Below are 15,647 nucleotides of genomic sequence, written 5' to 3'. Positions count from 1 at the left end.
CCTATCTTATTTGTTTTTTAAAAATAAAGTTTATGTTTAAGAATAGTTTAAAATGTATTGTCCAATTGTGACAGTAGTACAGAGTGTTCCCATACACCCTACATTCATTTTCTCCTATTATTAACATCTTAACATGAGTATGGTATGTTTGTCATAATGTATGAACCAGCAATGATATAGTATAATTAACTAAAGCCCATACTTTATCCATATTTCTTTAGTTTTTACTTAAGTATGCTTTTCTTTTTCAGGGTTTCATCCAGAATACCACATTACAGTTAGTAACAATGTCCACTCCTGCTCCTCTTGGCTGTGACAATTCTCAGGACACTACATGTTTTTAATGACCTTGACAGTTTAAAAAATTTATATTTTGTATAATATGCCTCTATTGGGATTTATCTGACATTTCTTATGATTTGACTTGTGTTACAACTTTTTGAGAGGAAGACCCATTGAGGTAAAGTGCCATTTTCATCACATCATATCAAGCCTATTAGACTAGCCTTACAAGAAATACTAAAGAAAGGTCTTTGGGCTGAAAGTAAGTGACCCCAGATGGTAATTCAAATCCACATGAAGAAACAAAGAGTACCAGTAAATGTAATTATGTAATTATAAAAGATGGTACAAATGCATATTTCTGCTTTCTTTTCTAAATGATTTAAAAAGTAATTGCATCAAGCAATATGTATACAATGCATTATAGGGCATAACATACAGAAGTGTAATATATTTGCAAATAATTAGTAATAGTACAAAGTAGGTGGATGGAAGCACAACTATACTGGCCTAAAAATGACTACAGATTTTAAAATAATAATTATTATTATCCTAAGCAAATTAACACAAGAACGGAAAACCAAATACTGCATGTTCTCCCTAATAAGTGAGAGCTAAGTATTGGATACACATGGACATGGAGATGGGAACAGTAGACACTGGGGACTACTGGGAGTGTGGAAGCATGGGCTGAAAAACTACCTATTGGGCACTATGCTCACCACCTGGGTGACAGGGCCTTCTGTACCCCAAACCTCAGCATCACACAATATACCCATACAACAAACCTGCACAGGTACCCCTGAATCTAAAACTTTTAAAAAGGCAAAAATAAAACAAAAAGAAATTATAACAATGTGTTTGTTGTTGGATTAGCATTAATAGATGTAAAATGTATAACAATAACACAAAAAATGAAGAAAGGGAATAGAGCGAGAGCTAGGAGTGATATTTTTATATGCCTCTGGAAACATGCTAGCGTAAAAGTGGAGCTGATTTTGATAAGTTGTGTATGGTAAATCAAAGAGCCATCATTTTTTAAAATCTCTCAAAAAATAGTAAAAAATTATTCAAGGAGTTAAAATGTTAGTTTAGAAAGCATTCACTGAATGCAAAAGAAAGGATTATAGTAGGAATAGAGGGACAAAAATTTAGGAAATGTACAGAAAACAACAAAACATAAAATGGCAGATATAAATCCAACTGTATTAATATCATTGATATAAGATGTTGCTTCATATGTAAGTAATCCAGTTTTATTTTATTACATTTTGCATGCTGTCCTGGGATTTTCTTGCCCCTTTAAATGATTTTCTTAAAAATTGCACACATTAAGATATGTTCACTCTTTGCACTGTAAATTTCAATGGGTTATGACAAATGCATATATTCACAATTATATTATCATACAGAATAGTTTCACCATCCTAAAACATTGCCTGTGATTCCTATATTTACTCCTGTCTCACTCTCCCAACTTTCAGGCATGATCTTTTAATTATCTGTATAGTCTTGCCTTTTTCAGGATGTTACATAATTGGAATTATACAGTATGTAACTTTTACAAACTTCTTTCATTACAAACATTTATTTAAGATTTCTTAGTCTTCTCATGGCTTAATAGGTCATTTCTTTTCAATCACTAAGTAATGTTTCATTGTATGAATGTACCACAGTTTGTTTATCCATTCATATATTGAATGGCATTTGGGGTGCTTGTAGCTTTTGATGTTATGAATAAAGCTACGATAATTATATGTGCAGATTTTTATGGACATTCTTTTTCAAGTCAATTGGGGAAATATCCAGGAGAATAATTGTTCAATCGTGTTCAGATTATGTTAATCGTAAAAACTACCAAACTGTCTTCCAAAGCAGTCACACTACTTTACATTCCCACTAGCAATGAACAAGAGGTCCTCTTGCTCACCATCTTCACCAGAAACTGGTATTGTCATGAATTTCTTTTTTTAGCTATTTTAATAGGTGTGGACTAGTACCTCATTATTACTTTAATTTGCATTTTCCTAATGGCAATCATGTTAAACATATTTTCATATGTTCATTTTCCATCTGTGTACTTTCTTTGATAAAGTGCCTGTTCGGATCTTTGCCTATGTTTTAATTGGATTTTTTAGATTGTTATATATGAAAAGTTATTTGTATATTTTAGATGCAAGTTCTTTATAAAACATATGTTTTGCAAATATTTTCACACAGTCTGTGGCTTGCCTTTTCATTCATTTTTAACAATGTCACAGAACAAAAGTTCGAATAGAGCTGACCTGAAGAACACTTTTGATCAACTTAATCTAGCTGACAATTATAGAATACTCCATCCAACAACAAAATACATATTTTTTTCAAGCTCACAAGGGGCATTCACCAAGGTGGACCACATTCTGATCCGTAAAACAAACCCTGAACAAATTTGAAAGAATAAAAATCATACAAAATATGCTAGAAATCAGTAGCAATTAAACTAGAAATTATTAACAGAAAGATGGAAAATAGTGAAATGTTTGGAGATCATACAACATGTAAAGAACACATGGGGCAAAAAAAAAGTCTCAAGAGAAATCAAAGATATTTTGAACTAAATAAAAATAACATAAGTTATAATTCCTTATTTTGTGTAATGCAGCAAAAGTACTTAGAAGAGTATCTGTAGCACTGAATCCATGTGTTAGGAAAAAAACAAAAATATAAATCTATAATCTAAGCTTCACCTTAGGTAAGTGGAGAAAGAAGACAAATATAAACTTGAAGCAACCAGAAAAAACAAGAGATAAAAACTATAGCAGACACCATTGAAGTTTAAAACAGGAAAACAATAGAGAAACTCAATAAACTACAAACTGTGTTTTTGAAAAGATCAATAAAACTGATAAACTTCTAGCAAGTCTAACAAAACAAGAAAAGAGAGAAGACAAAATTACTCATAGCCAAAATGAAATAGGGGCATCACTGCTAATTCCATGGACATTAAAAGAATAATAAAGGAGTATTATGAACAACTTTCTACACACAAATTTGATAACTTTGATAAAATGGATGAATTTCTTGAAACAAACTACAAAACTCACACAAGGAGAAGTAGGTAATGTTAATAGGCCTTGAGATATTGAATTAATATTTAATAACCTTCCAAATAATAGTATCGCGGCACCAAGCCCAGATGGCTTCACTGATGAATTCTAATACCTAAGGAAGAAATCATATTGATTGTCTACAATATTTTCCAAAAAAATAGAAACATAGGCAAAACTTACTAACTCATTTTATGGGGTCAGTATTACTCCATATTAAAGCCATTTAGACCTTACAAGAATGGAAAACTACAAACCAATGTCTGTCATGAAAATAGATGCAAAAATCCTCCACAAGTATTAGCAAAATGAATCCAATCATGTATTAAACTCCCCCCCCATCAGTAAAGATTTATCCCAGATAGGAAAGATTGTTTCAACATTTGAAAATCAATGTAACCCATCACATCAACAGACTAAAAGGAAAATCATATAGCCATACCAACATATGCTGAAATAGCATTTAATGAAATCTAACACTCACTCAAGATAAAAATTCTCAGCAAGCTAAGATAATGGGGAACTTCCTCATTTTGACAAACAGTATCTACGTAAAACCCAGAGCAAACATTATACTTCATGATGGGCAACAGTATGCTTTTCTACTAAGAATAAGAACAAGCCAAGCACATTCTCTCTTACCACTCCTATCAGCATTGTACCAAATGTCATAACTGGTAAAATAAGAAAAGAAAATTAAAGTATATATAAATATAAATGGCGAAGAAATAAATCATCTGTCTTTGTTCACAGATGACATGGTTGTGTAAGTATAAAATCTAAAAGAATCAACAACTGAAAAACCTCCTGCAATAGTCAATACAATACTGAAGAAGAACAAAGAAGAAGACTGACACTATCTGACTTCCAGGCTTACCATATAGCTACAGTAATCAAGACAGCACAATGTTACCAGAGGAATAGAAAAAGTAGATCAACAGAATAGAATAGAGTGGGCCCAGATATAGACCTAAACAAATATAGTCAACCGATCTTTGGCAAAGAAGCAAAGGCAATTATTCAATGGAGAAAAGAGAACAGATTCCAAAACTAGGTATTGTAAGATTTGAATGTCCATATGAAAATAAAAAGATTCTAGACAGAGACTTAAGTGCAAAATGCAAAACTATAAAACTCCTAGAAGATAACATGGGAGAAAATCTAGGTGACCTTGCTTTGTTGGTTTGTTTTTAGACCCAACACCATAAGCATGTTAGTTCACACTCAGCCTCCAGCAATCTAACAAAATTACCATTTATTTGGTTGATGTTAATTTATGTCTCTAGCAGCTGCTACTCCAGATGAGTAGGTCTCTTCTGTAACTCTCTGGATTCACATCTATCTTCATATTTCAGGGTGGCAGGTTTCCCTTTAACCTTACTTATCTGATGGGTCCAAGAAAAGTAACTGATTTTCAGTTCATTCAGCCTTTCTCTTGTTGTTAAGGATGACAGTAATGACTTCCAAGTCCTTTACATGTCAGAGCTGAAACCAGAAGTCTCCTCACTTCTGATTTTTCACCCTGACACCCTCTTCTCATTGAGGTCTGTCAATATCGCCCTATTTAAAATTGCTAAACCCTCAACTATTACATCTCCATTCCTCACTACATTGCTCTAGCTTGTCCCATAAAGCTGAATACCTTGGCTGCCCCTTGGCACCTGCAGCCTGGGTACCATGAAAGGCAGCAGGAAGCAGACAGATTCCTGGGTGGAAGGGGGTGGATCCCTAGCGAGGCTCCACCTTCAGGCCACAGAGGGCCTGAAGGCTGGGGTCCAGGCTGCCAGTCCCCTGGACTGGAATGGGAATTTGTGGTGCCTTTTCTGGCCCCGCCCATTGCTGCTTGTAGACCAGTCAGCACACACTTCCTCCAGGAAGGGGAGGAAGACAGCAAAAGCAATTGTAACAAAAACAAAAATTGACAAATGGGATCTAGTTAAACTAAAGAGCTTCTGCACAGTAAAAGCCCCAGCTCAACCAGAGCTGAGCAGATGTGGAGACAACTAGCTGCAGAATGGAGCTACACACTCCAGGGGCTCCTCTCTGCTAAGAGCTACAGACATCGGAAGGACTGGCTGCAGAGAGGAGCTACCCTCTCTGCTGGGAGCGGAATACTTCAGGGGACACCCTGGCTGTGGAAAGGAGATGCCCCCTGCGAGAGACTGAGTTGTTCTATAGCTCAATAAAGCTCCTCTTCATCTTGCTCACCCTTCGCTTGTCTGCAGAACTCATTCTTCCTGGTTGCAGGACAAAAATTCAGGACCTGCCAAATGGCAAGGCGAAAATTGCGGTAACACAAACCGGTCTGAAACATACTTCTTGCTCTCCGTGTTGACGGGGAAGAGGAGAGAAAAGCTGCAGCCCTTCGGGGAGCCCAGACCTGGGAACTCCCCAAACCAGGGCTGTGACTACCTCTTTGAAGCCCTGCAGTTTTTGACATTTCCAAGCTTCCAGGCACCACCACATTCCCTAGTGCCAGTCAAGAGAAACTGCTTGCTATGTGCCTGGTCCAGCTGCAGCCTTGCAGAGAGCCCAAGCCCATGCCAGCACCTGGAGCTGCCCACCCTGTGGCAGCAGCTGGTTTGCCTGGCTGCACAGTGTGACCAGACCCAATGCTTGCTCACACATCTCTCACCATTCCACGCCTGACTCAGTCTTCTGTGGAGGCATGGGATCCAGGCTGGTAGCATGAGCTGAGCACAGCCTGCCAGGCTGAGTAGGCAGAATGAGCCCAGCAGGCTCAAGCAAAACTCAGGCAAAGGCACCACTGGCCACAGAACTTTCTGGCCGGAAAGGGGGCACCTCAAAGATCCTATAACGAAGGGATAAAGAATGTGGACTAATAACATAACCCATCCTCCAAGTTTCTATAGCACACCATCTCCGCTATTGAAATAGTAGTGGCAGTGGAACCCCTGCTTCTCAGTGATTCTCTTTCCCAAATTCTTTAAATGTATCAGGCCAGAAGCAAAGGTGGATATCAGAAGGAAGCAAGAGAAAATCTCAAGTCTATGAGAGCATGGCAGTAACCAAGTTTCTATTAGGCTTGCTAACCTCTTTAAAACAATGAGGTTTCTCTGTTATAGCAGGTGGCCCATTGCTCCGGCATTTGAACCAGCAGATCTTCCTCACAAGTGAGCAGCTTAATTTAGTAACCTCCTCAGTCAAAGAAAAAAACTTTTAGAGAAAGTAGGATGCTATTCTTCATAAACAGTCAATCTAAATAAACTTTATTGTAAAATAAAACTAAATTTACCGACCCTACAGTCTAATGTTTAAGTATGCAGTCATCAACTATGAAGATTCACTATTCTATTAATCTAGCATTCAACTGCAACAACAAAAGAGTATAGTTTTTATAATTTCTCCTCTGCAAATCTTAAATTTTCCACAAAAAAAAGAGAAAAGGAAAAAGAATGACAAGTATGCATAGTGAAAAACTACTAATAAAATGACATTTTAACTCAAATGAACAGCTTTTGTTAAAATTGCAAAAAGTGAAAATACAACATTTTTATATTATTATAGGGCATTTGATTTAGGGCACAAGTTTCTGTTGCTGTAATAAAGCAATATGGTTTGGAATTTAAATTCTTTTTTAAAAACTGTGGTTTAATTTCAGCTTATAGAATATAAAAAATGTATGAAGGTTACTCTGATTTTTTTACCAAGTTTAAAATAAAAATCTCTGAAACATTTAAAAGATAAGACACAGAAAATTTCATTAAGAGCCCACTGTATACTTAAAATGACACTTGATGTATTTGAAAATGAATTAAGGCTTGAGTGTTAGAGAAGTGAAAAACCATCCATAAATTATCTATAAATGTGGTAAAGCAAATGAATTCTCAGTCATTGATTATTTTTAGAATGTTCAACTCTGCAATCTTACAGCCAAAGAAGAAACAAAACACAGGAGCTTCCTAAAATATATCTATATATAAAATAGTTTTTTAGGATACCATTTTAGAAGTGTTATTTTATACTTGGGGTCTCTCATCAAGGTATAAAATGCTTATGTTAATTCATATTGTACTTGGTGCTGTATTTTTCTTTAAAAATTGTATGTATATTGAAAAATAGAGCTACCATTGCTTTTGCTTAATTATATGATCTTAGTGACTGATACACACAAAAGTATGAGTGAGTAAAATTCTCTACATTTATCATTCAGCAAGTTTAATCAATTAGTTCCTGGTTGACTAGATTTTCTAAATTCAATTGGAGTTTGATCTAAGTTAAGAGCACATGCATTCCATAGTTAGAAATGACTATAGAATTTATGTTCCTTAAATCTTCTAATTTTACAGTAAGAAAATTGTATCATATACAAAAATCAACTCAAAATGGATTAAAGACTTAAATGTAGAACCCAAAACTGTAAAAACCCTGCAAGACAATCTAGGCAATAAAAACATTCTGGAGATAGAAATGGGCAAAGATTTCATGATGAAGACAGCAAAAGCAATCGTAACAAAAGCAAAAATTGACAAATGGGATCTAGTTAAACTATAGAGCTTCTGCACAGTAAAATAAACTACTGACAGAATAAACAGACAACTTACAGAATGGGGGAAAATATTTCCAAACTATACATCTGGTAAAGGTCTGATATCCAGCATCTATAAGGAACTTAAACAGATTTACAAGAAAAAACAAAAACAAATAACCCTATTAAAAAGTGAGCAAAGGACATGAACAGACAGTTTTCAAAAGAAGACACACATGCAGCCAAAACACATACGAAAACAAAGCTCTACATCATTGATCATTAGAGAAATGCAAATCAAAACCACAGTGAGATACCATCTCACACCAATCAGAATGGCAATTATTAAAAAGTCAAAAACTAACAGGTGCTGTTGAGGTTGTGGAGAAAAATGAATGCTTATACACTGTTGGTGGGAGTGTAAATTAGTTCAACCATCTGGAAAACAGTGTGGCAATTCCTCAAAGGCCCAAAAACAGACATAACATTCGACCCAGAAATCCCTTTCCTGGGTATATACCCAAGGAATATAAATCATTCTATCGTAAAGACACATGCATGCGTATGTTCGCAGCAGCACTATTCACGAGAGCAAAGACAAGGAATCAACATATATGCCCATCAATGGTGGAATGGATAAAGAAAAGGTGGCACATATACACCATGAAATACTACACAGCCATAAAAGGAATGAAATCATGTCCTTTGCAGGAACATGAATGGAGCTCTGAGGCCATTAACCTGAGCAAACTAACACAGGAACAGAAAACCAAATAACTGCGTGTTCTCATTTATAAGTGGGAGCTAAATGATGAGAACACATGGACATGTGGAGTGGAACAGTAGACCCTGGGGCCTACTGGAGGGTGGAGCATAGGAGGAGGGAAAGGATCAAGAAAACTAAGTAATGGATAGTAGGCTTAATACCTGGGTGACAAAAACATCTGTACAATAAACCCTTGTGACATGAGCTTACCTATATAAGAAGACTCCACATGTGCCCTTGATCTTAAAATAAAAGTTAAAAAGAAAAAGAAAAAAAATTGCATTCATGGAGGGACAGAGATTTTTAGACCACCAAGCCAGAACTACAATCCAGATGCCCACATCCCAGTTCAGCTTTTATTTTGTAAACACAATTTAAGTTTTGGTTAAGTTTATATTTTTATGTGTTATATTCCTTTTTTTGTAACACTTCTAAGTGAATGAGACTGACTTATGGGTCAAACCACCACTATCAAAATAAAAGCTGAAAGTAAAATTCCTTTCCCTCTTTAAGAAATTGAGTGAGAGCAAGGAACATCCATATCCCAACACCAGGTATTTGAGCCAGACAGGAATTAACCACTTACTAGATTCTACAACTTGATTTTGTTAAAGTACCAGTTAGAAATTCCGTTATATATAACTATTAGCCAACTTAACCAAGAAAGTGGTATTATACCAGATGAGTGATGAATAAGCATGTAATGTCATTTTATTGTTACTATTATTGGTTACAGTCTATTCTTACTACTTTACTCCCCCCACATACTGCAAATGTATCATCATGTCACTCCAAATTCAGAAATTTTCAAATCTCTTTTTAGCTTGTGGCACTGCATGATGCCACCCATGTTTATAGTTATTTAGTTCCAATCTACTTCAAACCTCAGACGTGAAAAGATGACATTTCTTACACATTAAGATAAACAGTGCATTCCTTCTATCACTTCAGGGAATATGTTAGTTGGGTGCTATAATTTTTGCATTTTGCTGTTTATAATATTAATAGCTATGGAATAAGAAGTGTACTATTGAACTGTCAAGAATGATTTGTTACCAGATGTTAGCATAATTTGCCAGCTGTCAAATTTTAATAATTTTTATTTGCCTAAAATGTGACACTTAACTTTCATGGTAAATCAAGACATATAGCAGGGCTTATTTGATATTACAGAAGCTAAGAAAAAGCTTGCATGAGGCTTGATGGTTTCAACACCTTGAATTGAGCATACACTTCGCATATGGCATTTTGAATATATATTTTTTTCTGATACATTGAAAAGTTGTACTTTGCCTTATGCTTTTTATTCACAGAGCTTTGTGTAGAACTAGATAACTTACAGCTCTTCAATACTTACAAGCGGGATGCAACAATCAAAATATACTTTAAAATGTTAGTTTTATAATTTAAATTTATTTCATCTTATTTCCATTCTCTGATAATTTCAAGTAGGTGCAAAGAGAGAAACTAATTATTTAAAATAAACAAATACCCTTTTCACAAGATGGCGCCGAAAGCAAAGAAGGAGGCTCCTGCTCCTCCTAAAGCCGAAAACAAAGCGAAGGCTTTAAAGGCCAAGAAGGCAGTGTTGAAAGGTGTCCACAGCCACACAAAAAAAGAAGATCCACACATTACCCACCTTCCGGAAGCCCAAGACACTGCGACTCTGGAGGCTGCCCAAATATCCTCGGAAGAGCACTCCCAGGAGAAACAAGTTTAATCACGATGCTATCTTTAAGTTTCCTCTGATCACTGAGTTGGCCATGAATAAGATAGAAGACAACAACACACTTGTGTTCATTGTGGATGTTAAAGCCAACAAGCACCAGATCAAACAGACTGTGAAGAAGCTCTATGACATTGATGTGGCCAAGGTCAGGTCAACACCCTGATTCGGCCTGATAGAGAGAAGAAGGCTTGTGTTCGACTGCCTGATTACGATGCTTTGGATGTTGCAAACAAAATTGGGATCATCTAAACTGAGTCCAGTTGGCTAATTCTAAATATGTGTATATCTTTTCACCATATACATGCCTCTCTGTCAATTTCTGGTTGGGCTGGGAGGCCATACGCAGGCCCTGATGTAACAGGGCTTGGGCAGGACTCTCTGGTTCTACTTATACTTTTGAAACACTCACGCTGCCACTCCACCATGCTTGATCACTCCAGAGATCTTTGTGACTAGAGTTAGTGTCCTAGGAAAACCAGAACTCAGAACTTGCCTCCATGGTTGAGGGTAACAAGAAGCTTTACAAGAACCCCTTCTTTTATCCCTGGAAGATGATGTGTGTGAAACCAATGCCCATAGTTTGAAGGGCATTAGCATCCATTTCAGTGGAGTATGGGTTGGCTAGCTTTCGGGTAGCATTTTGTCCTCACATACCCGTCTACTACCTCCAACCAGTCTGTCTGCTTCCCTCACCCCTTGCCCAATAAAGGACAAGGACTTCAGCGGAAAAAACAATCATAATAAAAATAAATAAACAAAAATTTATGACTATTTTAAAATATTGACATTTTAATTTATTATATGCATATCATTTGAAAAATATAAATTCAGCCTATCAGTAATTTTTACAAACTCTTTTAGGTACTCATCTTTGATACCATGGGTGGTGTTATCTGTGTCCATATCACAAACTTGATTTGGCCATTTCATTCAAGTGACTTATCTAGCAGAAATACAAACAACGGCCAATGCCAATGGTATCACTTTCATTTCCATTATTAGGCATTAAGTTTAAAAATGTTCAGCCACTTGTGTTTAGGGCAACAAGAGAGAACCAAAGTTCTCCGTATCTAGCAACTTACCAAACCTGAGATTTTTTTCTCTCCATTTTGTTTTCTGTGACTTTGAAAGTTAATAATCTACAAAGTAAGTTCCATTAAGTTTATGTTTGAGAAAATCTTTGAAAATGATTTAATAAACTTATTAAAATGTATTATCACTAAAATACTTAAAAATGTACAATGATGAAGAGCAAATTATATTTGGTTTTAATAGAGATATGTGGTTAAGCATATTTTAAGTAATATCACTGATATGAAACATAAAACAATATAACACAAACAAACATAATACACAAATTGCACTACTTGTGTTCAGCCTCCAAGCATTTCTCATATTTATTCGCATCCTTCCATCTCTACTGATGCCATCATAAGGTCAGTAGATAATACAGATATCTCTCAGTTGCGCTACTTAGTAGTAACTTGGCTGGTTTCCTTCTTTCATCCTGTCTCCTTGTGATCTTTGATTGGTTCTCTCTCCTGCAATAAAATAAGGATAGAGAACTTGGCTGTCTTGTTTACTGCCTGTCTCCAGCATGCCTAACAAGTAATAGATGTTCAATAAATATTGTGTAATGAAGGGAAGGATAAAATGCATAGAAGTATAACTTAACAATCTTCCTTATTCACAGCCTTTTGTTTCCTTTTCTTGCAAAGTATCCGTTATAAAAAAAGATGGAAATTCTAACCAAGTTTCTCTTTTCAACACTGGTTTTGTTTTAAAAAAACAAAATAAAATAGACAAGTCCATTGCAACCTGTCAAGGACTTATCTTGTTGGCTAAGAATTCTGAGCAGCTGAGTCCTACGTATGGCCCACATCAAAATAATGACTAGTGATTAAGTTACATCTGAACTAGGATTATGTAAAACCTATTGAATCACATTCTGATGGATACTTGGAGGATTGGAGATTTGTCCTTGTTTAGAAAATAATTTCTTCCTTGAAAATAAAATATATGTTCCTATACTTTAACACAAACATACAAACATGCATATAAATTTCCTATGTTGGTTTTATTTCTAGATTATAAAATGAAGAAAAAGAAATGTCTGCCCCTTATTTTATGTACAATATTCATATCCTTTTCTAAAGTTTTACATTTTCTGAGATCTGAAACAAATGAAGAACTGGTTCAATATCCACCTAATACCAGCTTCCAGAGAAGTATTGTCTAGGATATTTGGGTTCAAATTCAGACTTGATCATGTAGGGGTTAAATGACTTTCAACAACTCACATATATTTTGGTCTCAACTCCCATTACTGTTAAATAAAAACAACAAATTAACTGTTATTAGATTTGCAATAAATTAAATATTAATTAGATATTACTAGATTTGTCTAATCTTCTATAATTGTTACATGTATAATACATAATAATATAGTATAGTTATATATAATACACACATGCATACATATAAACTTACTTGCTGCTATTCTACTATAGCCCTAAATATAATGGTATAAAAAATGTTGTGTTCATGATATTGTGGGTCAAGATTTTAGGAAAGTCTCCCATGGGCAGTTCAAATTCAGTTTACTTTTTAGGATATTTACATTTCAATTCATAAGGGATATGGTCTATGTTCTGTTTTATTATTCTTGTGATGTCTTTGTCTGGGTTTGGTGGCAGAGAATAGCTTAATGGAATGAATTGGGAACTAGTTCTTCCTTTTCTACTTTGCAGAACAGTGTGTGAAGGATTGATGATAATTCTTTAATCATTTGGTAGAATTAATCAGTGATGCCATCTGGTCCTGTGTTTTTCTTTGTGAGATTTCTTGTTTATTACCTTTTAATTTTATTTTTTACTTGTTGTAGATCTATTCAGATTTTTGATTTCTTACTGCGTAAGCTTCATTAGTTTGTGTCTTCCCAGGAATTTGTTCATTTCATCGAGGTTATCTAATTTGTTGCCATAGAGGTGTTCATGGTATTCCTTTGTAAAATACTAGTTCTGTAAGGACAGTGATAATGTACATCTTTTCATTCCTTATTTTGTCAGTTTAAGTCCTCTCTTTTTTTCTTAATCAGTCTAGCTAAAAGTTTGTCAACTTTTTTGATTATTTCGGTCAACTTTTGTTTTTCTTTCCTCTCTTTTTTATACTGTATTTTATTTATTTCCACTATAGTTCTTTTACTTTATTCTTTCTGCTAACTTTGGATTTAGTTGCTCTTTTTTTGTAGTTTCTTAAGGTGGAAGTTTAGATTATTGATTTAAGACTTTTAATTTTTTAAAATACAAGCATTTGCAACTATAAATTTCCTCTTAAGCACTGCTTTAGCTGTATCCCATAAATTTTAGTTGTGTTTTTTTTTTCATCTTGAAGTACTTTCTATTTTCTTTATGATTTCTCCTTTGATCTATTGGTTATTTAGGAGCTTATAGCTTAAGTTCAAACTAATTGTAATTTTCCAAATTTTCTTTTGTTATTGATTTAAAATTTTATTCTACTGTGGTTAGAGTACATACTTTGTATGATCTCAGTTATTTAAATTTGTTATGTCTTCTAAAAAGACTAAACTTTTTATTATTATAAAATGTCCTCTTTGCTTATAGTAATATTTTTTGTCATAAAGTAATACATAGTTATGTCACAAACTTAATATTTTGCCTGATAGCAATACAAGTCCTCCAGCTTTTTCTGGGGTACTGTTTGCATGACATATCTTCATGTATCTTTTAACTTCAACTTATTTGTGTCTCTAATCTAAAATATTTATCTTATAGATAACACATAGGTGGCTCATTCTTTCTTTTATTTTTTTTCATTTTGCCAACCTGCCTTTGAATTGGAGTATTTAATCCATTTATGTTTAATATAATTACTTAAAAGAAAGATGTATATCTTCCATTTTTCTATTTATTTTCTGTATGTCTTATATCTTTTTCCTCCTCCATTTTCTATCACTTTTTTCTTTTGTATTAAGTAGATATATTTTCTCATGTATAATTTAAATACCTTTATTTTTTCTTTCACTATATTTGAGTTATTTTGTTAGTGGTTACCCTGAAAATTAAAATTAACATCTTGATTTATATACATCTTGTTTGGATTAGTACCAAGTTGACTTCAATAGTATAAATTTTATTCCTATACAGCTTCATTCTGAGGCAGGATAAGTAGTAAAGGAAGTAAACATGTCCTTGCTATGTGGCAACTATAGTGACTGCACAGTCAATACAATAAACTGCAGCATTCACATTGTAGTCAAACTCATTCAAGCACAACTATCTACAGTAGGGAATTTCCCCTGTAGACAACATGCATATTTTGATTTTACCTGTCCTCAGACTGACCCTTTGCTCACTATGATAGTAAAAAGCACACCCCATGTGGAGATTTAAGGTGCTAATGAGACATATGATGTATGAACAAGCATGTACAGCTACTGCACATGTGCACCCAGAGGACTACCCAGAACATGCTTACTAGTAACACCTCTTCCAATCCCCTTATGAATAATCATATAAGACTCCCATAAAGGGAGTTTCTCCAGTAACAGTCAACACTCTCTCATCCTCACAAGCAGTACAATTCGAATCATCTCTCAGGGTGTATTGTGTATTCTGGACCTAACTTTCAGAGCATTATTTCTCCTTTTCAATAAACTGCTCTATGCTGCAATCTCTTTTGCTGTGTGTCGCTTGCTGAAATTATTTCAAACAAGAAGAGAAGAACAGAGGTTTCCCAACAGCCATCAACAATTCCATTCCACTTTCCTTGTGCTATTTTGTCATACAAACTATATTTGATATACTGTAATCTCATCAGCATAGTTTTATATGCTTTATAATGTTATCTTCTAAATAAAAGTATTTCAAATAAATATAAATTTATACTGCTCTTTATATTTATCTATATAGTTACCCTTACTGGTGATGTTTTCTTTTTCATTTGGAATCAAGTAACTATCTAAAGTCTTTTCATTTCAACCTGAAGAAGTCCCCTTATTATATTTATTATAGGGAGGGTCTTCTATCCCTAAAGTCTTTTTATGTGTCTGAGAATGCCTTAATTTTTCTGTTAATTTTGAAAGACAATTTTGCCAGATATAGAGTTCTTTGATCATGCATTTGACCATGTCATACCACTGTCTTCTGGCCTCTATGGTTCTGAAGAGAAATAAACAATCTTATTGAGAATGCCATGTGCAGAGTAAGGTCACTTCTCTCTTGCTGCTTTCAAAATTTTGTTTGTCTATGACTTTGGACAGATTAATTATTG

General features: G+C 34.6%; 1 long non-coding RNA gene and 1 pseudogene across 1 annotated transcript in view; one reads left to right on the top strand and one right to left on the bottom strand.

The window, feature by feature from the left end:
• LOC117083159 overlaps positions 1–15,647 on the bottom strand; it is a 152,610-nt gene that overhangs the window by 100,961 nt on the left and 36,002 nt on the right. The gene's annotated exons all lie outside the window — the stretch shown is intronic.
• Positions 10,131–10,604, top strand: LOC117083157 (annotated as a pseudogene).

The sequence above is a fragment of the Trachypithecus francoisi genome, unplaced genomic scaffold (assembly GCF_009764315.1).
Source record: "Trachypithecus francoisi isolate TF-2019V2 unplaced genomic scaffold, Tfra_2.0 Lachesis_group0, whole genome shotgun sequence".
Classification (NCBI taxonomy): Eukaryota; Metazoa; Chordata; class Mammalia; order Primates; family Cercopithecidae; genus Trachypithecus; species Trachypithecus francoisi.
The sequence above is the reverse complement of the archived record's forward strand: the minus strand, read 5'-3'. Positions and strand labels throughout refer to the sequence as shown.